This window comes from Chlorocebus sabaeus, chromosome 22 (genome assembly GCF_047675955.1).
Source record: "Chlorocebus sabaeus isolate Y175 chromosome 22, mChlSab1.0.hap1, whole genome shotgun sequence".
NCBI classification, from domain to species: domain Eukaryota; kingdom Metazoa; phylum Chordata; class Mammalia; order Primates; family Cercopithecidae; genus Chlorocebus; species Chlorocebus sabaeus.
The window spans coordinates 89,834,061-89,848,224 of NC_132925.1; the positions used below are offsets into that span (position 1 = coordinate 89,834,061).

At 46.5% G+C, this 14,164-nt stretch overlaps 1 protein-coding gene across 7 annotated transcripts in view; it reads right to left on the reverse strand.

Moving 5' to 3' along the window:
- RBM6 (RNA binding motif protein 6) overlaps positions 1-12,683 on the reverse strand; it is a 123,450-nt gene extending 110,767 nt beyond the window's left edge. For 2 of the 7 annotated variants that reach the window (XM_038003899.2, XM_038003897.2), the window contains exon 1: positions 12,513-12,678. The gene's annotated coding sequence lies outside the window, so the exon portion shown is untranslated. Of the gene's footprint in view, positions 1-12,348 lie in introns of all 7 variants that reach the window. The other 5 variants (XM_038003892.2, XM_038003889.2, XM_038003891.2 and 2 more) reach the window with 4 other exon arrangements.
- Between the last annotated feature and the right edge of the window lie 1,481 nt (positions 12,684-14,164).

Consider the following 14,164-nt stretch of genomic DNA (forward strand, 5'->3'; position numbering starts at 1 on the left):
GGGCACATCGGCTCATGCCTATCATCAGAGCACTTTTTGAGGCCAAGGTCAGAGGATCACTTGAGACCAGGAGTTCAAGACCAACCTGGGCAACACAGCAAAACCCCCATCTGTATAATTTTTTGGTTTAAATGAGAGAAAATTTGTGCAAATTACATATTTGATAAGTGACTTGTATCTAAAATATATAAAAAATGATTTCAACTCAGTAACAAAAAGAAAAATAAAAGTGCGCCTCACTTTTTGAGGCCAGGCGCAGTGGCTCACACCTGTAATCCCAACACTTTGGGAGGCCGAGGCAGGTGGATCACCTGAGGTCGGGAGTTGGAGACCAGCCTGACCAACATGGAGAAACCCCGTCTCTACTAAAAATACAAAATTTGCCGGCGTGGTGGTGCATGCCTGTAATCCCAGCTACTCGGGAGGCTGAGGCAGGAGAATCACTTGAACCCGGGAGGCAGAGGTTGTGGTGAGTCGAGATGGCACCATTGTACTCCAGCATGGCAGCCTGGGCAACAAGACTCTGTCTCCAAAAAAAAAGAAAAACAAGTAACCTAATTTAAAACATAGTAAAGGGGCTGGGCACGGTGCTCACATCTGTAATCCCAGCACTTTAGGAGGCTGAAGTGGGCAGCTCACTTGAGGTCAGGAGTCTGAGACCAGCCTGGCCAACATGCTGAAACCCCGTCTCTACTAAAAATACAAAAACTGGGGCTAGGCGCACTGGCTCATGCCTGTAATCCCAGCATTTTGGGAGGCCAAGGCGGGTGGATCACAAAGTAAAGAGATAGAGACCATCCTGACCAACACAGTGAAACCCCATCCCTACTAAAAATACAAAAATTAGTTGGGCATGGTGGCACACACCTGTAGTCCCAGATACTTGGCAGGCTGAGGCAGGAGAATCACTTGAACCCGGGAGGCAGAGGCTGTACTGAGCCAAGATCATGCCACTGCATTCTAGCCTGGGTGAAAGAGCAATACTCCATCTCAGACAAAAAAATAAAAATAAAAATAAATAATAATAAAGCAGGGCATGGTGGCTCACGCCTATAATCCCAGCACTTTGGGAGGCCGAGACAGACAGACCACAAGATCAGGAGATTAAGACCAGGCTGACCAAAATGGTGAAACCCCGTCTCTACTAAAGTACAAAAATTAGCCAGGCGTGGTGGTGGGCACCTGTAGTCCCAGCTACTCGGGAGGCTGAGGCAGGAGAATCACTTGAACCCAGGAGGTGGAGGTTGCAGTAAGCCGAATTTGCGCCACTGCATTCCAGCCTGGGCAACAGGGTGAGACTCCGTCTCAAGAAAACAAAATAATAATAATAATAATAATAATAATAATAATAACTTGAGGCTGAGGCAGGAGAATCACTTGAACTTGGGAGGCAGAGGATGCAGTGAGCCAAGATTGCGCCACTGGCCGGGCGCGGTGGCTCAAGCCTGTAATCCCAGCACTTTGGGAGGCCGAGACGGGCGGATCACGAGGTCAGGAGATTGAGTCCATCCTGGCTAACACGGTGAAACCCCGTCTCTACTAAAAAATACAAAAAAATAGCCGGGCGAGGTGGTGGGCGCCTATAGTCCCAGCTACTCGGGAGGCTGAGGCAGGAGAATGGCGTAAACCCGGGAGGCGGAGCTTGCAGTGAGCTGAGATGCGGCCACTGTAGCCCGGGCGACAGAGCGAGACTCCGTCTCAAAAAAAAAAAAAAAGATTGCGCCACTGCACTCCAGCCTGGGCAACAGAGTAAGACTTCATCTCAAAATAAATAAATAAATAATAAATAAATAAAATAAAATATAGTAAAGGCCAGGCACAGTGGCCCTTGTCTGTAATCCCAGCACTTTGGAAACCTGAAAAAGGTGGACTGCTTGAGCTCAGGAGTTCGAGACCAGCCTGGGCAACACAGCAAAACCTTGTCTACACACACACACATCCCCCACACACACACCACACACACACACACACACACCACACACACCACACACACACACACACACACACACACACACACACACAAGTCAGGCGAGGTGGAACATACCTGTAGTCCCAGCTACTGAGGAGGCTGAGGTGGGAGGATTGCTTGCACCTGGGAGGCAGAGGTTGCAGTAAGCCAAGATCACACCACTGCACTCCAGCCTGGGCAACAGAGCAAGAACCCATCTCAAAAAACAAAAACAAAAAAAAAGAAATAGTAACTGCTGATTCATCCCTCACACCATCCCTGACAACCATTTTGTTTCTATGATTTTGACTACTCAAAGTGTCTCATATAAGTGAAATTATATGGTATTTGTCTTTTACATGACTGGCTTATTTCACTTAGCATAATGTCCTCAAGGTTCATCCATGTTATAGTATGTCAGAATTACCTTCCTTTTTAACACTGAATAATTTTCAGTTACATGTACATACCACATTTTCCTTTTCTATTCATCCATCAATGAATAGTTGGGTTGCTTCCACATTTTAGCTAATGTGAATAATGCTGTTGTGAACATGGGTACAAATATCTTGTCGAGACTCTGTTTTTCTTTTTCTTTGTTTTCAATTATTTTGGATATATATCCAGAAGTAAAATTGCTAGATCATATGGTAATTCTATTTTTAATGTTTTGCCTTTCATTCTTTTTCCCAAAGTAAATGTTGTGGGCTACACAGGATATTCAGCTAAGAGCATCAAGGAGACACCAAGAAGCAAGGGTTACTCAGACCACCTACCCACTCCCTGGATCCAACTACAAGTTTTTAAACAGTAGCAACTTTAATATGCACTCAAGAGCTGGAATTAGTGGCTGCAAGAAGCACCCTTGCCCCCCAAAAGATCCCAATTTGAAAATTTTAAGTGTAGTCTGGGCGCAGTGGCTCATGCCTGTAATCTCAGCACTTTAGGAGACGGAGGCAGGCAGATAACACTTGAGACCAGGAATTCAAGACCAGCATGGCCAACATGGCGAAACCCCATTTCTACTAAAAATACATAAATTAGCTGAGCGTGGTGGTACGCGCCTGTAATCCCAGCTACGCAGGAGGTTGAGAATAAAATAAAATAAAAAAATAAAAAGGCTGGGCACAGTGGCTCAGGCCTGTAAGCCCAGCAGTTTGAGAGGTGGGCTGATCACAAGGTCAGGAGATCAAGACCATCCTGGCGAACACGGTGAACCCTTGTCTCTACTAAAAATACAAAAAATTGGCCGATCGCCTTGGCTCATACCTGTATACCCAGCACTTTGGGAGACCAAAGTGGACAGATCACAAGATCATGAGATTGAAACCATCCTGGCCAACATGGTAAAAACCCTGTCTCTACTAAAAACACAAAAATTCACTGGGCATGGTGGCAGGCGCCTGTAGTCCCAGCTACTCGGCAGGCTGAGGCAGAACTGCTTGAACCCAGCAGGTGGAGGTTGCAATGAGCTGAGATCGCGCCACTGCACTCCAGCCTCGGCAACACAATGAGACTGGGTCTCAAAAAAACAAGCAAAAAAAATAAAAATAAAAATTGTTGTCCTGAAGGATTTTCCTCTCTGGGAGAATGTACTTCAGTTAAGTTTCAAATGAAATGTTTTCTTTGATAAAGTAAGAGGGGTAAATAGGGGGAGGTAAGTAAAAAGAAGAATCAACAAGACCTATTCTTTTTATTTCATAATTTTTTTATGATTCAGCAGAGCATTAACAAAAGAAGATTGAAGAATTTAAAAAGAAAAAATAAAAATAATAAATTATTTTATAATTATGGTAAAATATTTGGGTATGATCGGGTGCAGTGGCTCACACTTGTAGTCCCAGCACTTTGGGAGGCCGAGGCCAGCGAATCACGAGGTCAGGAATTTGAGACCAGCCTGGCCAACATAGTGAAACTCCATCTCTACTAAAAATACAAAAAATTAGCCAGGCATGGTGGCAGGTGCCTGTAACCCAGCTACTTGAAAGCCTGAGGCAGGAAAATTGCTTGAATCCAGGAGGCGAATGTTGCAGTGAGCCAAGATCATGCCACAGCACTCCAGCCTGGGTGACAGTGTGAGACTCCATCTCAAAAAAAAAAAAAAAAAAAAAAAAAATTGAGTATGTAAATAGTCTCACCCTGTTGCCCAGGCTGGAGTGCAATAGTGCAATCTCAGCTCACTGCAACCTCTAGCTCCTGGGTTCAAGCAATTCTTTTTTTTTTTTTTCTTTTTTTCTTTTTTGAGACAGAGTCTCCCTCTGTCGCCTCCCTCTGGAATACAGTGGCGCAATCTTGGCTTACTACAACCTCCACCTCCTGGGTTCAAGTGATCCTCCTGCCTCAGCCTCCCAAGTAGCTGAGACTACAGGTGCACGCCACAACACCTGGCTAATTTTTTTGTATTTTTAGTAGAGACTGGGTTTCATCACATTGGCCAGGATGGTCTCAATCTCTTGACCTCGTGATCTGCCTGCCTTGACCTCCCAAAGTGCTGGGATTATAGGCGTGAGCCACCGCACACAGTATCAAGCAATTCTTGTGTCTCAGCCTCCTGAGCAGCTGGAATTACAGGCATATACCACACCCGCCTAATTTTTGTATTTTAGTAAAGTCAGGGTTTCATCATGTTGCCTAGGCTGGTCTCGAACTCCTGAGCACAGGCAATCTGCCTGCCTCAGCCTCCCAAAGTGCTAAGATTATAGGTGTGAGCTACCGTGCCCAGCCTATTTTAACCATTTTTAAGTGTACCATTTAGCTACAGCCATCACAACAGTGCAGTAAGGACATAAAGATAGTCATAAAGACCAATCAACTGAATGGAGTGAGCAGAAATAAATCCTCACATCTATGGTCAATTTTCTTTTTTTTTCTTTTTTTGAGACAGATTCTCATGTCTCACTCTGTCGCCCAGGCTAGAGGGCAGTGGCGTGATCTCAGCTCACTGCAGCCTCTGTCTCCCAGTTCAAGCGATTCTCCTGCCTCAGCCTCCTGAGTAGCTAGGAATACAGCCACACACCATCATGCCCAGCGAATTTTGGTATTTTTAGTACAGACGGGATTTTGCCGTGTTGGCAAGGCTGGTCTTGAACTCCAGGCAATTGATTTTCAACAAAGGTGTCAAGAACATCCAATGAGGAAAGTACAATCTTGTTCCCAAATGGAAAATGGCACTCCGGCCGGGCGTAGTGGCTCAAGCCTGTAATCCCAGCACTCTGGGAGGCCGAGACGGGTGGATCACGAGGTCAGGAGATCGAGACCATCCTGGCTAACACGGTGAAACCCTGTCTCTACTAAAAAATACAAAAAACTAGCCAGGTGAGGTGGCGGGCGCCTGTAGTCCCAGCTACTCGGGAGGCTGAGACAGGAGAATGGTGTAAACCCGGGAGGCGGAGCTTGCAGTGAGCTGAGATTCGGCCACTGCACTCCACCCTGGGCGACAGAGCCAGACTCCGTTTCAAAAAGAAAAAAAAAAACAAATTAACTCAAAATGGATCAAGGACCCAAACACAAGAGCTAAAACTATAAAATCTTAGGGGAAAAGTTTCATGACTTTCGATTGGTAATAATTTGCAGATGAGGCACAGATTTTTTAAAAAGATGATAAATTGGACTTCATCAAAATTAAAACCTCTGTGCATCAAAAGACACTATCAACAGAGTATAAAGATAACCACAGAGATAAAATATTTGTAAGTCAAATATCTGACAAGGAATTAATATCTAGAGTGTATAAAGGACTCCTAAAACTCAACAACAAAAACAAAAACCTATTTTTATTTTATTTTTAGAGACTGGGTCACTCTGTCACCCAGGGTGGAGTCCAGTGGTGCAATCACAGCTCACTGTACCCTCAAACACCTGGGCTCAAGAGATCCACCTACCTCAGCCTCCCAAGCAGCTGGGTGGGACTACAGGTGTGCACCTCACACCCAGCTCAAAAATCCCATTTTAAAATGGTCAACAAAAAACCTGAATAGATACTTCTCCAAAAGAGGATATGCAAATAGCCAATGAGAACACGAAAAGATGCTCAACATCACTTATCATCAGGGAAATGCAAATCAAAACCACAATAAGATACCACTTCACATCCACTAGGATAGCTACTGTTGGGGGAAAAAAAAAAAACAAAAAAAACAGAAAATAGGCTGGGTGAGGTGGCTCACACCTGTAATTCCAGCACCTTGGGAGGCCAAGGTGGACAGATTACTTGAGGTCAGGAGTTCAAGACCAGCCTGGACAATATGGTGAAACCCTGTCTCTACTAAAATACAAAAATTAGCCAGGCATGGCACCACACGCCTGTAATCCCAGCTACCCGGGAGGCTGAAGCATGAGAATCTCTTCAACCTGGGAGGCAGAGGTTGCGATGAGCCAAGATCATGCCACTTCACTCCAGCCTGGGCAACAGATTGTGAGATTCTGTCTCAAAAATAAACAAAATGCCAGGCCCGGTGGCTCATGCCTATAATCCCAATGCTTTGGGAGGCTGAGGCTGGCAGATCACCTGAGGTCAGGAGTTCAAGACCTGCCTGGCCAACATGGAGAAACGCCATCTCAACTAAAATGCAAAAATTAGCTGGGCGTGGCAGCGGGTGCCTGTAATCCCACTACTCAGGAGGCAGAGGCAGGAGAATCGCTTGAACCCAGGAGGCGGAGGTTGCAGTGAGTCAAGATTGTGTCACTGCACTCCAACCTGTGCAACAGAGCGAGATTTTCTGTCTCCAAAAAAAAAAAGAAGAAGAAAGAAAATAACAAGTGTTGGCCAGGATGTGGAGGATGCAGAGAAACTGAACTGAAACCTGTATTATACAGTATGCTAGGACTGCCATAACAAAATACCATGGACTGGGAGGCTTAAGCCACAGAAATTATTCTCACAGCTCTGGAGGCTGGAAGTCCAAGATCAAGTTGTCAGCCTCCCCAGCAGCTGGGACTACAGGCGCACGCCGCCACACCCAGTTAATATTTTGTATTTTCAGTAGAGGCGGGGTTTCACCGAGTTAGCCAGAATGGTCTCGATCTCCTGACCTTGTGATCCACTCGCCTTGGCCTCCCAAAGTGCTGCAATTACAGATGTGAGCCACCGCGCCTGGCCCCTTGTGATATCTTCTAACTTTTTTTTTTTTTTTTTTTTTTTTTTTTTGAGATGGAGTCTCGCTCTGTCGCCCAGGCTGGAGTGCAGTGGCCGGATCTCAGCTCACTGCAAGCTCCGCCTCCCGGGTTCACGCCATTCTCCTGCCTCAGCCTCCAGAGTAGCTGGGACTACAGGTGCCCGCCACCTCGCCCAGCTAGTTTTTTGTATTTTTTAGTAGAGACGGGGTTTCACTGTGTTAGCCAGGATGGTCTTGATCTCCTGACCTCGTGATCCGCCCGTCTCGGCCTCCCAAAGTGCTGGGATTACAGGTTTGAGCCACCGCGCCCAGCCTCTTCTAACTTTTTAATTTCTCTTTAAAGGTACTATTTCCAAATACAGTCACACTGGAGCTTAGGGCTTCAACACATGAATTTTCAGGGGGACACAATTCAGTCTATAAAAAAACCTTTGTGCACTGCTGATAGAATGTAAAATGGTGCAACCAGTGTGGAAAACAGTAAGGCAGTTCCTCAAAAAATGATACATAAAGCCTGGGCAACCCAGCAAAATCCCACAGCTACAAAAATAAAATAAAATAAATAGCTAACCGTCGTGGCGTGCACCTGTAGTCTCAGTTACTCAAGAGGGTGAGGTGAGAGATAGCTTGAACCGAGAAGGTCAGGGCTGCAGACAGCTGTGACTGCAGCCTGGACAACAAAGAAAGATGCTGTCTTTAAAAAAAAAAAAAAAAAAAAAAAAAAAAAATTACACATAGAATTACCATTTGACCTGTCAATTCCATTTCTGAGTATATATACTCCCGAAAGAAATGAAAGTCAAGACTTGATATTTGTGGCTGGGCTCAGTGGCTCACACCTGTAATCCCACCACTTTGGGAGGCTGAGGCAGGTGGATCACCTGAGGTCAGAAGTTCAAGACCAGCCTGGCCAACATGCGAAACTCCTTCTCTACTAAAAATACAAAAATTAGCTAGGCATGGTGGCACACATCTGTAATCCCAGCTACTCAGGAGGCTGAGGCAGGAGAATCACCTGAACCCGGGAGGCAGAAGTTGCAGTGAGTCGAGATCGTGCCACTGCACTCCAGCCCAGATGACATGAACAACACTTAGTCTCAAAAAAAAAAAAAAAATTTGTACACCAATATTCTTTTTTTTTTTTTTTGGAGATGGAGTCTCGCTCTGTCGCCCAGGCTGGAGTGCAGTGGCCAGATCTCAGCTCACTGCAAGCTCCGTCTCCCGGGTTTACGCCATTCTCCTGCCTCAGCCTCCCGAGTAGCTGGGACTACAGGCGCCCGCCACCTCGCTCAGCTAGTTTTTTGTATTTTTTAGTAGAGACGGGGTTTCACCATGTTAGCCAGGATGGTCTCGATCTCCTGACCTCGTGATCCACCCATCTCAGCCTCCCAAAGTGCTGGGATTACAGGCTTGAGCCACCGCGCCCGGCCTGTACACCAATATTCACAGCACCATTATATTCACAATAGCAAAAAGGTGGAAACAACCCAAATGTCCATCAACAGATGAATGGATAAACAAAATGTGGTATATACATACAATGGAATATTACTCAGCCTTAAAAAGGAGTAAAATTCTGATACGTACTACAAGATGGATGAATCCTGAAGATATTATGCTAAGTAAAATAAGCCATACACAAAAGAACGAATATTATATGATTCCACTTACATGAGACACCTAGAGTAGTCAAATTCATAGAGACAGAAAGCAGAATGGTGATTATCAGGGGGTAGTGGAGGAGAGAATAGGGAGTTACTGTTCAATGGGTACAGGAACTCAGTTTGTGAAGATGAAAAAAGTTCTGAAGCTGCATTTTTATGATGGCTGCACAAGAAGAAAAATGTACTTACTACTACTAAATGGTACACTTAAAAATGGTTAAAAAGGTACAAACAAGCAAAAACTAAGAAAACACAAATGAGATACCACTTCACACCCATTAGGATGGCTATTATAAAAACAAACAAATAAGAAACCACATACACACACACAAATTTACCAAAAGAGGAAAAACAGAAAATAAGTGTTAGGGAGGATGTGGGAGAATTGGAACCCTTGCGTATTACTGGTGAGAATGTAAAATGATGCAGTCATTGAGGAAAACAGTATGGTGGTTCCTCAAAAAGCTAAACATGTAATAACCAAGTATCAACTGGGTACAGTGGCTCATGCCTGTAATCCCAGTACCTTGAGAGGCCAAGAAGGGAAAATGGCTTGAGGCCAGGAGTTCGAGACCAGCATGAACAACATAGGGAGACCCTGCCTCTACAAAAAAATAAAAATAAAAAAAATTATGGGCCAGATGTGGTGGCTCATGCCTGTAATCCCAGCACTTTGGGAGGCCAAGGCAGGAGGATCACTTGAATTCAGGAGTTCCAGACCAGCCTAGACAACAAGGCAAGACTTCATCACAAAAAATAAAAATTAAAAAACAAAAAAATTAGCTGGTTGTGGCAGCCCATGCCTGCAGTCCCAGCTACTCAGGAAGCTGAGGCGGGATGATTGCTTGAGCCCAAGAGTTCGAGGCTGCAGTGAGCCATGACTGTGCCACTGAACTCCAGCCTGGGCAACAGAGCAAGACCCTGTCTCAAAAATAAAATAAAATAAAATAATTAATAATAATAATTACCATATAGCAATTTCCCTTCTGGGTATATACCCAAAAGAATTCAAAGCAGGGACCCAAAGAGATATTTGTACACCAATGATCACAGCAGCATTATTTACAATAGTCAAAAGGTAGAAACAACCCAAGTGTCTACTACAAATGAATTAATAAACAAAATGTGGTGTATACACACAACAGATTAAGCCATAAAAAGGAATGAAATTCTGATACACGCTCCAACATGGATCAACCCTGAAACCATTACACTAAGTGAAATAAACCAGACACAAAAAAGGACAATACTGTATGATTCCATTTAGTATTTGCAGTAGCTAGAACAAGCACACTCAGAGAGACAAAAAGTAGATTAGAGATTAGAAACAGGAGGAAATGGGAAGTTAACTTGTTTAACGGTTACAGTTTCTTTTTTTCTTTTTTTTTGAGATGGGAGTCTGGCTCTGTAGCCCAGGCTGGAGTGCAATGGCATGATCTCAGCTCACTGCAACCTCTGCCTCTCTAGTAGGTGGGGTTACAGGTACATGCCACCATGCATGGCTAATTTTTGTATTTTTAGTACAGAGGGGGTTTCACCACGTTGGCCAGGCTGTTCTTGAACTCCTGACCTCAAGTGATCTGCCCGCCTTGGCCTCCCAAAGTGCTAGGTTTACAGGCGTGAGCCACCATGCCATCCCTGGTTACAAAGTTTCTGTTTGAGATAATAAAGTTTCAGAAATAGTGGTGTTGCTTGTACTACATTGTGAATGTAATTAATACCATTGAATTGTATACTTAACAATGGTTTAAAGCGCAAATTTTGTTAAAATATACATAAACATACATAAAAATATGTATTTACCACAATTTGTATTTATTTATTTATTTATTATTTTTTTGAGACAGAGTCTTGCTCTGTGGCCCAGGTTGGAGTGCATAGGCATGATCTACCCTTACTACAACCTCTACCTCCCCAGCTCTAGCCATTTTCCCATCTCAGCCTCCTGAGTAGTTAGGGCTAACAGGAGCATGTCACCATGCCTGGCTATTTTTTTTTTTGGTTTTTTTTTGTAGAGACAGGGTTTCGCCATGTTGCCCAGGCTCACGGTCGAGGTAGGTGGATCACCTGAGGTCAGTAGCTAAAGACCAGCCTGGCCAACATGGCGAAACTCCACCTCTACTAAAAAAAATACAAAAAATTAGCTGGGCATAAGGCAAAATGCTGCCTCTACTAAGTTGGTTTTTGTTGAGTTTTGTGTTTTGGTTTTTTTTGTTTTGTTTTGTTTTGTTTTTTTGAAGCGGAGTTTTGCTCTTGTGGCCCAGGTTGGAGTGCAATGGAGCAATCTCAGCTCACCACAACCTCCGCCTCTCGGGTTCAAGTGATTCTCCTGCCTCAGCCTCCTGAGTGGCTGGGATTACAAGCATGCACCACCACGCCAGCTAATTCTGTATTTTTGGTAGGGACAGGGTTTCTCCATGTTAGTCAGGCTGGTCTCAAACTCCCTACCTCAGGTGATCCGCCCGCCTCAGCCTCTCAAAGTGCTGGGATTACAGGTGTGAGCCACCGTGCCCGGCCCTGGCTATTTTATTTTTTGTAGAGTCGGTGTCTCGCTATGTGCCCACGCAGGTCTCCAACTCCGGGGCTCAAGCAATCCTCCCACCTCAGCCTCCCAAAGTGCTGGGATTACAGGCGTGAGCCACCAGGCTCAGCCTGGTAATAGAATTCTATAAGGAAAGGTGCTACAACTATCAAGAGACCTGGGACCTGTCCTGCAGGTTAGGTATCTAGTTAGGTGCTAGCTTCTGAGACAAGGTTCAAATTCAACTTTCGTGTTTCACCAAAATGGTAACATATTATTTAGTTACTTTCTTCACTGCCAGTCCTACCATCACGCACCAGTTCTCGATACTCCTCCTTACAGACCTCACAAATTCAGTAATAGTGACATATTTAAATCATTCACACCGGTGGCATTTCTCAATAGGAAGGTGGAAACTAGCAAGCCAAGGGCACAATCTAGGGTTCAGAAAATGAACCAGGTGACCATCTGCATGTCTACTGAACTCCTTCACTTAAATCCAGCTACTCTGACCTTCACAGGCAAACCTGGAATATGCAAAAAATACAGTTATGCTCACGGTTTATGTACCCTACAAAACAGAGCCCTTCCTTAAAAAAAAAAAAAAAAAAAAAAAAAAAAAAAAAAAAAAAAAAGCATTCCCAAAGTTGAACCCATTAGTCTAACGTCAATTCTAAACTAAAGAGAAAAACACCGCTAATGGAATCAAGCGTGAATACGAGAAAACATCCTTCTCCTTCACTGCCTAACGGGCGCAGAACCCACCAGACCACTCCCCCGCCTCCAGGTTCTACCGCGCCGCCGACCGGGCTCGGAGCTCTTGTGCCCTCGGATGCGGCGGAGCCTCCCTTGTGTCTGTCCAAGTCTGAGGACGAGACTACGTGCTAAGCACAAGAGCTCCCTTCCTAGTGATGCCTCAGAATTGGATCTGAAACAGGAAAACCGCAAGAAGAGCCCGCTTACAGCTCCGAAGTCTACGAGCACAGAGCCGCAACCACGCGCCGGCCCCAGCCTTACAGCTGGCCGCTCCGCGGCGGGACCGGTAATCTACCGCCGCGCCGGGCCCCGCCCCGGGCCCGCCGCGGGCGGCGCCTCCCTCACCTCACCGTAGCTTGGTCTTCTTCCCGAGCGAGGCCGCAGCTGCCCCGAGACACCAAAGCCACAGCTTTCAGGCCGCGCAGGCCTGCGACGTCTAGAGTGGGCCCGTCTGCAGGCTCTTCCCCCGCAGGTTCTGGCACGCCCTCTCTCCAGTCCCGGGCCCCTACCAAGGCGGCGAAGCCTCCACTGCCCGCTCCTCCTTCTCCTCAGCCTCCGCCACCGAACCAGCGCCGCGGAGACCGGAACTTCCTCCGCGCGGAGCCACCGCTACCACAAAGGCGCCGCGCCGCGCCGCGCCGCTGCCTTCAGCGCTCGGCCCGCCGGGAGATGAAGTACAGCTGCCGGTCCCGCAGACTCTTACTCCCGCCGTGCCCCGCGCGCAGGGGGCTTGCCTTCTGGGGTGGGGCGTACGAGCACGCTGCCCATCGCCATCCAATAAGAAGGCGCGCTTGCCCGCCCTCCTCCGCGGGACGTGCTAAGGGTTGCGGTTGGGCCTCTCTTGTGACACCTGGTCGGTCTTCTTGTGCTTTCCTCTCAGTTTTTTGGTGGCTTAACTTTCCTGAGGTTTGCACCCTGCCAACAGCTCGGGTACGGCCCTGGCCTGCCTAGCTCGAGGCCTCTTTATTGTCCGTTAGTGTGAGAGAAATGGAAGGGAGCTTCTTCGGAACTAAGTTTAAGCCATCTCCAACTGATTGGAGGGGCGCGGTGGCTCACGCCTGTAATCCCAACACTTTGGTAGGCCTCGGCGGGTGGATCACCCGAGGTCAGGAGTTCTAGACCAGCCTGGCCAACATAGTGAAACCCCATCTCTACTAAAAATACGAAAATTACCCGGGCTTGGTGGCAGACGCCTGTAATCCCAGCTACTCGGGAGGCTGAGGCAGGAGAATCACTTAAACCCGGAAGGCAGAGGTTGCAGTGAGCCGAGACTGTGCTACTGACTCTAGCCTGGGCAATAGAGCAAGACTACGTCTCAGAAAAAAAGAAGGAAAAGAAAGATACCGGGCTCAGTGGCTCACGCTTATAATCCTAGCACTTTGGAAGGCCGAGGTGGGTGAATCGCGAGGTCAGGAGTTCAAGACCAGCCTGGCCAAGATGGTGAAATCCCGTCTCAACTAAAAATACAGAACTTAGGCTGGGCGCGGTGGCTCACGACTGTAATCCTAGCACTTTGGGAGGCCGAGGTGGGTGGATCACGAGGTGAGGAGATAGACCATCCTGGCTAACACAGTGAAACCCTGTGTCTACTAAAAATACAAAAAAAAAAAAAAAATTAGTCGGGCGTGGTGGCGGGCACTTGTAATCCCAGCATTTTGGGAGGCCAAGATGGGCGGATCACCTGAGGTCAGGAGTTCAAGACCAGCCTGACCACCATAGTGAAACCTCGTCTCTACTAAAAATACAAAAATTAGCTGGGCATGGTGGCAGGAGCCTGTAATCCCAACTGGTCAGGTGGCTGGGGCAGGAGAATCACTTGAACCCTCGGTGGAGTTTGCAGTGAGGTGAGATTGCACCAGTGCACTCCAGCCTGGGGCACAGAGCAAGACTCTTGTCTCAAAAAAAGCCAAAAAAAAAAGTTTCATCTGTGTTAAAGGTTTGACCCATAAAGGAAAAGTCACCCGGCTTCCACAGGTCTTGCTAGCTCTTGGGCAATAAATCTGGCCAAGACTGATTTGTGCAAGGTCACAGAGGAACTGGAAGGAAACTGCAAGTCAGCAATCTAGCAGAAAACGGGGCAACACAACTCGGTTTGCAGATCATTTCCAGCATCTTCAAGCTAATGTTCTTCCAACTGCCAGCTTCAAGTTCTTAGGTGTAT